Here is a 12,792-nt window from a genome sequence, read left to right on the forward strand (position 1 = left end):
TTTAGTAGGCACCTCCTTTAGCCTTCCTCTTCTTCATCTTTTCTCATTTGTGTGTGCGGTGAATGTTTTGAGTATTTCTCTTTTTTGTTAATTACGTTTTTTTTTTTTTTTGTAAATGTTATTTTGGTGGATTGGCATCTACAAGTCAACGTTTTTCGCGCATTCCTTTCCCATATCTCGATATTCGTGGAGCATTTTAAGTTCATTTTGAAGAGCTGCGCCTTTTCGGAGCTCTGAGGCACTCGGCCATTTTCTGACCTCCCCCCAATCCCCCCCCCCCCCCCTCTTTGTAATCAAACTCCTGCTCTGTGGTTAGCACGTACCTATAATGTCGGATTTCGTGGCCCGTCCTTTGCGGTTTCTCTTATTTATATATATATATATATATATATATATATATATATATATATATATATATATCATTTTAAGTGTATGTAAAGTTATATCCTGCGCAGCACTTTTCTGACTAAACTCGCTCAGTCCATTTTTTTCCACGTTATCCGTGACGGTTTTCCAAAGGTGGCCCTTACCGTTCTATCCTTTGTCATTTTTTTTTTCCAGCTCGTTTCGTTGCCTCTTCCTCTAAATGCCCGCCCCTGTAGTGTTTGCTCCATCGTCTCAGCCTACGAAAATAAAAGGCGAAGAAGCTTCGCACGCGCATTCTGTGATTGGGTTTACTACAGCGCTCTGACCAGCAGGTGGCACTGTGGGACAACAAACCAGGAGAGCGCGCCTGGCGTGACCGCCGGGACTCGGGAAAGAAATGGCAGACGTACGCTGGTGTCTTAGTAATTCTAATTCTTTACATTTACATTTCTATTTCTCACTACTCAAAGGTGGAATACAAGAAGGTATAGAGCGCCACGTCACGCTGGTTATCTTTAATTTCTGTTTTGTTATCATTGTGGAGCTTAAATGTGAGAGTTTTGTCTTCAGGCCACTAACCTCAGACACATGGAATAGGCGACCATGTAGCATGGCGGAGGGTTATTAAGACACCAGGAACTTCCAGATCTCAACTTGATGTTATTTTGACTAAATCGGGGAGGGGGTGGGGGGGTTATCAAGCTTTTTCGGGTCACAACTCTTCTAATGTCATCCGTCTGTTTCCGGTGGACAGGACGGCCATTCATCCCTGGGCACAGCCACACAATTGGAGCCAGCTTGGAATCTCCAGTTGCCCAGACCTGGGAGGAGGTAAGCAGGAGTACTGGAGGGTAAGAAGATGCACTTGTGCCCAGGGAGAGCATGCAAGGCCGTACACGGACCAAAATGTGGAGAACCGACCGCACGCAGATGGTAACCGAGTGTGGTATTTGAACCATTGTGCCCACAGTGCTGCCCACTACACCACTGTGCCTTTCCAAAGTCACATGGGTATCATCTTATTTCACTTGTTAAGGTGACACTTTTAGCCAAAGTAACTTACAAATGACAGTCTTGCTGTTGGTGATGCGTTCTGTCTTTGTAGCTGGCATAACCAGTGGCACATAGCAAGCCAGTGGTGTGGTTTATGTGCAGGCTTTGGCACCATTTGGTTTCACTTTCTGCCAGACTTTCTCTTATATAGCGCCTTTCCCCAATGAGCAGCATTCCAAGTGTTTCACTTTCAGGTCATTTCTGAGTTTGTGGCCTTTTGGTGGGTGGCAGCAGTGGGACTGGCCTGGTCATTCAAGTCCATGTGATTACATCATAAAGTGGCAGTGCCACGCTCAGGGGACGCCAGGGAGTCTTGATGTCTGCCACATCCCCTTTGTGACTGGGAGTGCTTGTCCTGTCAGTAACTTTCAGATGTTTTTATATTTTTGTGTACAAGCTACCCCCCCCCCATCTTTACCCATTCACATGTGGTACTATATGGGCACCCTTTTTTTTTTTGCCCCAATTAAAAATATATAAAACTGTGTTTCCACCATTTTGTAAAAATGACACAGATTTTGTGTCCCTGACTTTGGCAGGTTGCCTAGTGACTGTAAATTGCCCCCCTCTGAGGGGAGTGTGCCACTCTGTGGTCTGGGCTGGTGTGCCAAATGTGCCCACTGGGTAAGTTGATTAGAAAATGGAGGGAGACTCCAACAACCGGCTTCTCGTTATCCTGTCTAGGGGGTGTTTGGTGCTCATGTTTTATATAGCGCCTTTCCCTTCTGCCCACAACCCCACCAGTGTAGTTACAGACATTTCCATTGTTTGTCACCATCAGGGTTGATGCAGAACACCTTTGTTCCAAAATGTCCTGTTTGCAGAGTGGGCCTGGGCACTGACCCCTCCGGTCACCTGTCCTCTTTCCTCATTTCAGCAGTCACTTCCTCTGGTGACAGTTTGGGGTCTTCATGTGTCAATGCCCCCTCAATTCCAGCCCACAGCCAGCGTGCGATTACAGCCTCCGACGGTGAGGTGGCACAGCGAGCAGGTGTTCACAGCCCAGACTGGCACAGTCCTTATTCCTGGTGGGACCCATTAGAGTTTAGAAAGTGTGGCTTTTTATGGGCTGTTACAGAGTCGCTTGGCTTTGAATGACTGAGCTGCGCCACTTAAGTGTTGCGATGCGCCATGCTGCACGAGCCGCTTTTAATGCCAACGTGCTTCTCACCAGATGTTAGTCATGAAATCTTAAAGGAGGCCATAAAATATAAATGGAGGAGTGGAGTGCCTACAGGTGACGGGCTACTGTGCCAAATGGTGGGCATGCTGAGAGCGAAGGGGGTAACGGGGGGAGCTCAGTGAGGTGGCTGTCCCAATAGGAGGCCAACCATGGATGGGGCACCAGTGCCTCCTCACATTTACCCTGTGTTTGGGGGAAAGATCTGCCAGCTGGGCACAGACAACGATCTGAACCTCGGTCTCTGAATTGGTGACTCCAGAATATGTCAGGGGAGACAGGTGAGGTCATCATGAAAAGTAAAGTAAAAAAATGAATAATGATAACATAAAATCAATGTGTCCGCTGGTCTGTGCTGTACATTGGTTTTCTGTATGATTCCAATAATTGTGATCATTTTTATAGTTAAAATCGCTGACTATGCATTTCCTGTTCAAATACAGGAGAGACGCGAGGGGCAGCAGCGACGAGACTCACCTCCCCTCGGACTGCGCTCTCGTCACACACTGGCGGGGTTGATGGCTGCGATTGGCGCATGTCTGTCTGTCTGTCTCTCTGTATGTCGCCAATATAAGGTGTGCAGACACGTTTATTACACACCCTGACACTCCACGTATCTTTAATTGGGGCAAAAAAAAAGGGGTGCCCATATAGTACCACATGTCAATGGGTAAAGATGGTGGAGGGGGGGGGGGGGGGCTTGTACACAAAAATATAAAAACATCTGAAAGTTACCGACAGGACAAGCACTCCCAGTCACAAAGGGGACGTGGCAGACATCAAGACTCCCTGGCATCCCCTGAGCGTGGCACTGCCACTTTATGATGTAATCACATGGACATGAATGACCAGGCCAGTCCCACTGCTGCCACCCACCGAAAGGCCACAAACTCAGAAGTGACCTGAAAGTGAAACACTTGGAAGGCGCTATATAAGAGAAAGCCGGGCAGAAAGTGAAACCAAATGGTGGGCCAGAGCCTGCACATAAACCACAGTCTGACTAATATCTTTAATGAATGTCCATCCATCCATCTATTGTCCAACCCGCTGAATCCGAACACAGGGTCACGGGGGTCTGCTGGAGCCAATCCCAGCCAACACAGGGCACAAGGCAGGAAACAATCCCGGGCAGGGTGCCAACCCACCGCAGCTTTAATGAATGTGTGTGACATATTTAGTCTCGCTGATCGGACATAAAACCGCAGTGAAAAGGCACAAGGTGATCCAGACAGTACCGTGGTGTCCTGAAGGGGGCGCATGTGAGCACAACAGGTGATCATGTCTGCTGTTGTTCTTCTCTGTAGAGGCGCCGATAAGTTCGCGACATCGGAAAGTCACGTGCACTGCAGCGGGCCGTTTAATTTTATTTTTTTGTTCCGACTGACTGCCAAAATGGAAGATTAAGATTTTTAAAACTAAAGGAAAATAAGGAGGACTTTTACAAGAAAGTGGCGGAGATTTTCGTGGAGAAGGATAGGCGCACGGAGTTCATGTACAAATAAAGATAAAGGCCATAAACGGTTTTCAATTTTATAAAAAAAATGGAATCAGACTAAGAAAAAAACAAAACAATCCAATATTTAAAAACGAAACTTTGACCTTAAATACAATAATTTTTTGTTTTTCTTGTTTATCCTTTTGTTGATCAGTCTGTATTAAAATTGATTAAAGCATCTGAATTAAAAGCTTTAAAAAAAACAACTAAATATTTAAATCAAAGGCAAAATTGAAATCCGTTTTTTTTTGTCCACCACTCTATACTTTCATTTGTATTGAATGAGTGTTCTCAATTCGCCGTTGCGATTCCACGATTCAAACTCATTCAATACAAATGAAAGTATAGAGTGGTGGACAAAAAAAAAACGGATTTCAATTTTGCCTTTGATTTAAATATTTAGTTTTTTTTAAAGCTTTTAATTCAGATGCTTTAATCAATTTTAATACAGACCGATCGGTTCTATTCAATAAGGGCGCGCACAAAAAGGCGAGCTTCAAAAGGGCGACCTCAATTGGGCGCAGCGAATAAAGGCAAACGCAACAAAATTATTACAGAACATTTATTAGATAAAGGCAATGATTGAACGTATAAAAAGGCGAAAGCAAGAATATTAAAAATTCGCTCAAGTGAGGTCGCTCTTTTGAAGCTCACGTTTTTGTGCGCGCCCTTATTGAAGGATACCAAGAACACACCGCGGGTGAGCAGTAAATGCGCTTTCTCCGCTCTTTCTCTCTCTCTCGCCGTTCTTTCTAAATTTGCGCCTTACCTGTGTGTGTAAAGAATGAGATGAGATCTGAAACATAACCAGACGTCAGTGTGCATAGGGGCTGCCAATTGAATAGTCAATAAGCGACTCTTTGGGGTTCATAGATTTGTAAATGTCACTCTGAAGGAGTCACCAGCCATGAGCCTCACCGCACGTCACTGGAACGCGCCCCCTAGTGACCGATTCCTTTTTATTTCTTTTTCTCTCCTTTTCTTCAGTTTTTAGAATTTGCCGGTGTGCCTCCATGTCTGCAGCCGACATTTGGATTTTTTTGGACCCCATAATACAAGTAACTGTGACGTCAGAACCTGCCGGCGCTTTTTTAATTCTTTTATTTCATACCTTGGATGCTGTTTATGTTCTTCTGTTATTTCCGTGTGTGGCGCCCTCTGTGGACAAGCTGGCACAGAACTGGTCTCGCAGGGCAATGAGGATACCAGACGGCCAAGTCTGCCCAAATGGCCTTGGCACTTTGAGAGAAGCAAGCAAGGGTGGGATGGGCGGAGTCAGATTTGTGCCCGCTTTGCTCTATGCAAATCAGAACAACATTTGACCCCGCCCTGCCCCGGTTCTCACAGCGAGGGCTGCCTCCAATCCGCCGCTAAGTAGGCTCCGCCCACTGTCGGCCCTCTCATTCTTAAAGCCCTGCCCCCCTGGTCCAACTGAAATGGCGAGTGAAGCGACATCTTGATGTCCAGCAAAGTGAATTGAATTTTGGCTGGCAACCTTAACAGCAACATCTAAAAATGAAGGTCTCGAAAGTAACATAAATGGAGACGAATGTGGAGATGGAAAGACACCAAATAACCGGTAAGGCCAAGGACCCCCACCTTCTCACTAATGTCAAGTGTATCGCCTCACGCTCAGTAAGCATTTATAGTCAGGACATTACTAAATGTGCCCCCGGGAACATGCAGCTGCTGGACGGTGTTCTGCAGTACCCCACCTGCGTGGCCCCTAAATAGCCCCCCAGAGCTGCCCCTCTGTCAGCATTCTGCACCAATAGACTCACACTTTTCAACTTATCATCGTGACTCTCCTTGATCATAACTTCAGACTTGGGCATCGCCACCTTTACCTTGCCAAATTTTAGAATTGGGGGGGGGTAGACTCGATGCCCCCTCCCTGATAACACCTGAGTGCCCGCCTCTCTCTTTATGAGATGTCTCTTTAACAATGACATTCGCCTGCCTGAACGTGCACAGCATTGCAGGCGAGCCCCCCCACTTTGACATGGCAGCCCTTTTTCTTCTTTGCCTCTCGCCAAATCTGCCCGACTTGCAGCTGCCCGTTTTCAGGCCCAATCGAGAGGACTGGCAGCGCCCCCTTTAAATGTGATGTTTTGATGCAGCATGTCGGGGTCTCTGGTGGTATACGGTTTGTAGAATCAGCGTGGCTCACACTTCGTGGGTGTACAGCAGGTGTGTGGTGATGGAAAACCACGCGGCCCCCGGAGTGTTCAATGGGGAAACTGGCCGATTGGTTGTTCACGTCCAAGTGCCACCAGTGCAGTCATTCCTCTGTGACCCTCCCTGGGGGGTCCTGAAGGGAAGTGGGCTCCACTCACAAGGGTAGAGGATGAGGAAAGAATAACAAAAACCCGAGAGAATCGTAGCGGAGAAGAAGCGGTCGGGTGGTCCCGCGATGGAGCGGCACCCCTGATGAGCAATAGGAGGAGCAGGAAAGGGGGGGTGGTGACAGAGTCAGGCTCTGAATGTCCCACTGGTGCCTGGCTGAGGGGCCACATTTGGTGGTGTTGGGTGGGCAAAGGGGGCACAGGAGGCAAGATGAGGAGAAAACCAATTGTGACAGACTGCTAGTCTTGGCTTTTAGTCACTTATTTCTTAGTTTTAATTTCATGATTGCACCGTTTTTATGGAGGATCATTTATCGAGCTGTCTCCGCACGTTTTGGACGCTCCAGACTGCATTTTGAATTGCTATGAATAAACGCACGATTTTCACCGCAATTTATCATTGTGGTCATCCTTCTCCACAGCCCGTCTCGGTTACAATTATCAATGACCCAAAACTGTGGGCACCCGGAGCACCTCAGACGCGCGCCCACACAGGACAGACGAGAGTATAAAGTCCACTTTCCACCGGCACTAAGCACTTGTGCAGGATTGAAGTTCTAATCCACCCCCCGTTTAGCCTGTCACCAGGTGGGCCCTGCCAGCTTGCCCTCAACATGTCATCTTCCTCTGTCATTCAATTCGCTCGAACAGATGTCATTCAATTCGCTCGAACAGATGGCACACGTCGTAAAACCGCTGTTGACGTCTTGGCGGAAAGTCGAGCCACTTGGAGGTCAGGATTAGAGCTTCAATCCCAGACTCTGCTGAAGAAGGGTGGGCCGACTGCGACTGGCACCCCACCCGATTCATGCAGAGCCTTACAGTGTCACGTGAGGGCACACACACACACACATGGAGTGAGTGAAAAGACGTGAGCCACGCTGCTCAAGAAATGGCGGCTTTCATTAAACAGATGACTGGGCTTGAAAGGTAAAGCGTCCGTCCCGAGAGTAAACTGAACTGATTTAAAAAACTGCGGGCGTGTCGTGCGAGACGGACCACCATAGAGCATCGTGACGTGTGCCATGGTCAAAATGCAGAGCATCTCCGCATCCCCTCCAGGGAGGGCTTCGGCCTTACAAGCCCCTCAGTCCACTGACTAACTGGTACAGTAGGGGCATATAGTGAGGGCCACCTCCTGGTAACAGTGCCCAGGATTTCAATCTGTGTGCAGTTGGCACATTCTCCCCATGTCTCAGACACCCGTTGGGCTCTGACTTTTGATAGACTGGCACCCCATCCAGGGTTTTTTCCAGCCTTGTGTCCAATGCCACTAGGATAGGCTGTGCTCCCCCCATCAGACCCCCACCCCAGTGTGACCCTGGACTGGTTTAGGTGGGTTTAAGACTGTCATATGAAGCAGAAAAATAACACGGAGGGGCCAAGTGAGGACTCGAGGAGCTCCTAACGATTGGCTTCATCTGTGTGCCAGGCCCTAAGAAAGTCTCACGGCTCCGCCCCTGGCCGTTTTAGAGTGCAGTGATGGCCACACCCCTCTTTCCTGATTGGATGTTGATGGTAGCGCAATGCAAATCCCGTTATGGAACATCCCTGCCTCAAGTTTCTTTTCCTTTTGTGTAATTTCATTGGTTGTTTTTTGAGGATTGTTTTCTAAATGTGCTGCTTGAATGTGTTTTAGGTTTCTCTCTCTCTGTTATGTATTCGGATTTTATTAATGTGAGTTTGTTTAGCACACCGTTTATGTTACGTCTGTTTGTTGTTGTACTTGTGATGTTTTTTGATTTTTGTAGGGTGAGCCCCCCCCCCACCCCCCCACCCCACATTTAAGGGGCTGATGTTATGGTTTCAAATTGTTGTTTGCTGTCCACTCTTTCCAGGATTTAGATTTAGGATTTTGTAAGAACTCGTGTCTGATTGCTTCACAGTGTTTAAGAACTGAGATTTCTTGACTGTGGACTGGCTTCGTTTTACTTTAGTTTGCCTTTTTAGAAATTATTTTTTGGTTTTTTTGCTGTGTTTCTTTTTTGATATTTGAGTTTATACACTTTTTAAATTTCAAAAGTCTTTCATTTGGTCACTCAGGGCCATTAGACCAGGATACTCCCGCCATGGGTGGAGCTGTATGTGTTTACTATAGGCCAGCAGATAAGGATACACTCTCTGTGGGCGGAGCTGTACATGTTTACTATAGGCCAGCAGATAAGGATACACTCTCTGTGGGCGGAGCTGTACATGTTTACTATAGGCCAGCAGATAAGGATATACCCTCTCTGGGCGGAGCTGTACGTGTTTTTTATAGACTAGCAGATAAGGATACACCCTCTGTGGGCGGAGCTGTACATGTTTACTTTAGGCCAGCAGATAAGGATACACCCTCTGTGGGCGGAGCTGTACATGTTTACTATAGGCCAGCAGATAAGGATACACCCTCTGTGGGCGGAGCTGTACGTGTTTTCTATAGACTAGCAGATAAGGATACACCCTCTGTGGGCGGAGCTGTAATGTTTACTATAGAACAGATGGCACACGTTGTAAAACCGCTGTTGACGTCTACACCCACTGTGGTTATGTGGTTATGCACATTTGTTGGGCGTGTTTTAATGGTGTAATTTATTTTGTAGTTTTAGGTAGATAGATAGATAGATACTTTATTAATCCCAAGGGGAAATTCACAGTGCTGTTGTGATCCACAGCAAGTAAGTTGCAATGAGTTTCAAAAGCACTTCCCCTGCAGGGAGATGTCACCATCAGAGCCTGGCTTAGTAACAGTGGCAAACACGGAGTCTTTATAAGTAAAAAGACTGATTATCACAAAAACGCTGTGCCTCACTAAGGAGCTCCAAAGAGCACAAAAGGCATAATTGCATTGCCCATAAGGCAAACCAAGCTGAACAAAGTCCTAAAACACAATCCAAAGAGGCAAAGTCAAAACCGGAGCAAGAAAATAGAAAATCTGCAATGACGATAAACACAAACGCAAACTCAAGTAAACTCACAAAGCCACGGACCATAACAGATACAAAACACAGATCAATAACACTCAACAGGAATTTGGCTCCACTCCGGAGTGGGACGTGACAAGCGCCACCCGTTTTTAGCTCATGCCAAGGCACAGTGGGCACATGAAAGTGGGCACCGGCCACCTGAAATGATTGCCACAGGGCAGGGTGTAGCAGGTTGGCAATGGAAGGGGAGGAGGAGGAGGAGGAAATGTGTTTGTTGGAAGAAGAGTGAAGGGTCTTGAAACAAGGTAAAATAAAAAAAAGAATTCAAGCTCGATAAAGCGAAACTTGGAAGAGGCTGACGGCATCAGAGAGAGTTGAAGAATTTAAGTGACAATCCATACGCAACACAGAGTAGCCGGTGACAGAAATTAAAGGCAAATGTGTCAGTCCCCTTCCAGCTCACTGAAGAAGTGCTGCACATCCCCTGAAAAGTGATTGTCCCCTGTGCGCCTGCATGCCTTTGATGTGTCATCGAGCAAAGCAAAGCAAGTGTGACAAGACATCAAGTGTTGCTTCTTCTACAAAGATCACCTAAAATGGCCTGGACACGTTGGTTAGGACCCCAAGACAAGACCCTCGATATTTGGATTTGAGTGATTTTCTTTTTGATCTTTTCTTGAATTCGCATCGCCCACCGCATCTCCAGTGGTGCCTACCAGAGGCACATTCTGGCACATTCTGGTATCTGCTAGCAAGGAACAAGCAAAACTCCGCCTACAGTTTCCTGGTCTGTTGATCTCTCGCTAGTCGTGTGACTAGCCCCGCCCACAGAGGGCGTATATTTATCATGACTTCAAGCAAGTCGCTAGTAGAGCTCCGCCCACAGGAGTACATTAAGTAGTGTGTGCCCAGGGCAGAGTGGATGGGTGGGCTACTCGGGGTGGTTTAGTCATTCAGTGAGACACTGCTGCCTGTTACCAAGTCTCCTCCATTTGTGCCCCTAAACATAGGGTACACGTTTCCAGTTTCACGTTGTCCATCTCACACTTGGCATATGCCCTCGTGTCTCACTTTCAGGTCTTCTTATTCCTCCTCCTGGCATGTTTTCTGTCGTAAGTGACAGCGTCACGGGCGTCCCTAACAGATGGCACTCATCCTCATCTCTTAGCAGTGATTACAGTAAATCTCTGGCTGATGCCCTGCCTGCCACCTGCTGCTGAATTCCAATTGCTTTTTGCCGTTGAGCCCCCTTTGCTGTTTGCCACCTTCACGGCCTGCAGGTGGGCACTAACTGGTCAGCTGTTCTCGTCAGTGCCCTGCCCACCCGAGTCTCTGCGCTCAAGTGATTTTTGTGTTTGACCCAAAGTGTTCTTTCTGGTTGCCATCTGATCAGCACAGTCAATTTGGACTGACTCAGAAAGGCGCTATATAAATAAAATGTATTATTATTATTATTTATTATTAAATCTTCATATTTTTAACCTGGAAATTTAAAAATTTTCTCCACATGAATTGTATGTCACATTTTTTTTTCTTAGTGTGGCCACCACTTATTAGGAAGTTCCTCAAAGGGAAGGCTGAACAGAACAAGAACTTTAATACTCAACTAAATTTGATTAACTTGAAAATTTTTTAAAAATTAAGAATTCAAGAATTAGGAAGCACTGGGAATAAAAAAAAAAAAACAGACCAAAGCAAACGAATAAAGAAACATAAGAGCTGATTTGGAAAGGAGGAAGTGGATGGACTGAAATCAAGAAGTCTAAAGCCCCCCATATTGTCACTGTGACCACCGTGTGTGTGTGTGTGTGCTCATCAACGTGCAGAACTGCCTGAGCTGGGGGTCCTGACGTCCTTACCTGAAGTGACCACCTGAGCTTGAAGTGCTGGCATCCCTGAGCACATCGCCCCCTAGTGTCTGAACTCTGCTGCAGGGTCATAGATGGACAGAACTCTCTTTAATTCTCCACAAATTCAGCACAGGGGGTCTCCAGTGACATGAGCCACCAAACAAGGCCATCTTGTAAGCCTTACGCTTGTGGCTTTGAAGTGGCCCCCATTATGTTTCAACACACTTGTGGGCAGCCTGCCTGTCACTCATGTGGTTGACACAGCTGAGTGACATTCTCTGTCACGAGTGCTGATCAGCATACAACATGGCACCCTGGTTAGTGAGCAGAATTGCCCAGAGCTTCATACTATGGCACCTCTGCCTACACTGCCCTCTAGAGTCCGAACTCTGTTATAGGCTTTTACCGAGTCCAGTGGAATTCTTACTTATGTGTGCTGGTTAATACACAGCACCCCCTCGTCACCACCAGAGACCCCTGTGAGTGAGCAGAGCTACCTGGCCTTGAAACTCCTGCATTGGTCACCTGAGCTTGATTAGCGTCTGCAGCGCTGGCTGAAGCCCATTTGGAGCTCTAGGCGGGGTTGGCGGACGTCGCCCCTCGTTGTCTGTAAGCGGGCACTCGGTATTATTGGACTTCGACGATCTATCGGCCCCACCTCACATGCCCCCTTTAGTCGCACATATGGCGGCCCTTTGCACATACGCTGCACACTTCATGGAGTGCACGCCCCCCCCCCACCCCCCCCGTGTGCCCACTCCATATTATCAGGATGTGACGACTTCCCTCGATGTCTGAAGCACACGCTGCTTGACTTTCATAAATGTAACAGTAAGTGACACCTGTGTCACCTAATGGGTTGATGGGCTGTGAGTGTTTGAGCTCCATTATTAATGGCACCGGTGACTGTCACTCCCCCTAGTGTCTCTGCATTGTTAAAGGGTCCTTACTGATGCTTGGACTGAGCCCAGTGAAATTCTGACCACTCTCGGACTCCATCATCAGTGAACACGACTACCTGACCCCGAGACATCTGCACTCCGTACCTCACCTCCAAACAATGGCCTCCCCGACCACATCACCCTCGGGTGTCTCAGCTCTGGTCTAGCTTTATGGGGTCCTTATTGTCCTGTGAAACTCCCATTAGGGGTCGCCACAGCAGATCATCTTCTTCCATATCCTCCTGTCCTCGTCATCTTGCTCTGTCACCCCCATCACCTGCATGTCCTCTCTCACCACATCCATAAACCTTCTCTTAGGCCTTCCTCTTCTCCTCTTCCCAGTCAGCTCTATCCTTAGCACCCTTCTCCCAATATACCCAGCATCTCTCCTCTGCACATGTCCAAACCAATGCAATCTTGTCTCCCGACCATCCCACCCGAGCTATCCATCTAATGTCCTCATTTCTAATCCTGTCCATCCTCCTCACACCCAATGCCAATTTTAGCATCTTTAACTCTGCCACCTCCAGCTCTGTCTCCTGTGCCACCATCTCCAGCCCATATAACACAGCTGGTCTCACTACCGTCCTGTAGACCTTCCCTTTCACTCTTGTTGATACCCGTTTGTCACAAATCACTCCTGACACTCTTCTCCA

General features: G+C 47.4%; 1 protein-coding gene across 2 annotated transcripts in view; it reads left to right on the plus strand.

Moving 5' to 3' along the window:
* The window catches only part of LOC114660455 (serine/threonine-protein phosphatase 2A 55 kDa regulatory subunit B beta isoform), a 201,691-nt gene that overhangs the window by 105,757 nt on the left and 83,142 nt on the right, over positions 1–12,792 (plus strand). The gene's annotated exons all lie outside the window — the stretch shown is intronic.

The sequence above is a fragment of the Erpetoichthys calabaricus genome, chromosome 11, assembly GCF_900747795.2.
Source record: "Erpetoichthys calabaricus chromosome 11, fErpCal1.3, whole genome shotgun sequence".
Taxonomy (NCBI): Eukaryota; Metazoa; Chordata; class Cladistia; order Polypteriformes; family Polypteridae; genus Erpetoichthys; species Erpetoichthys calabaricus.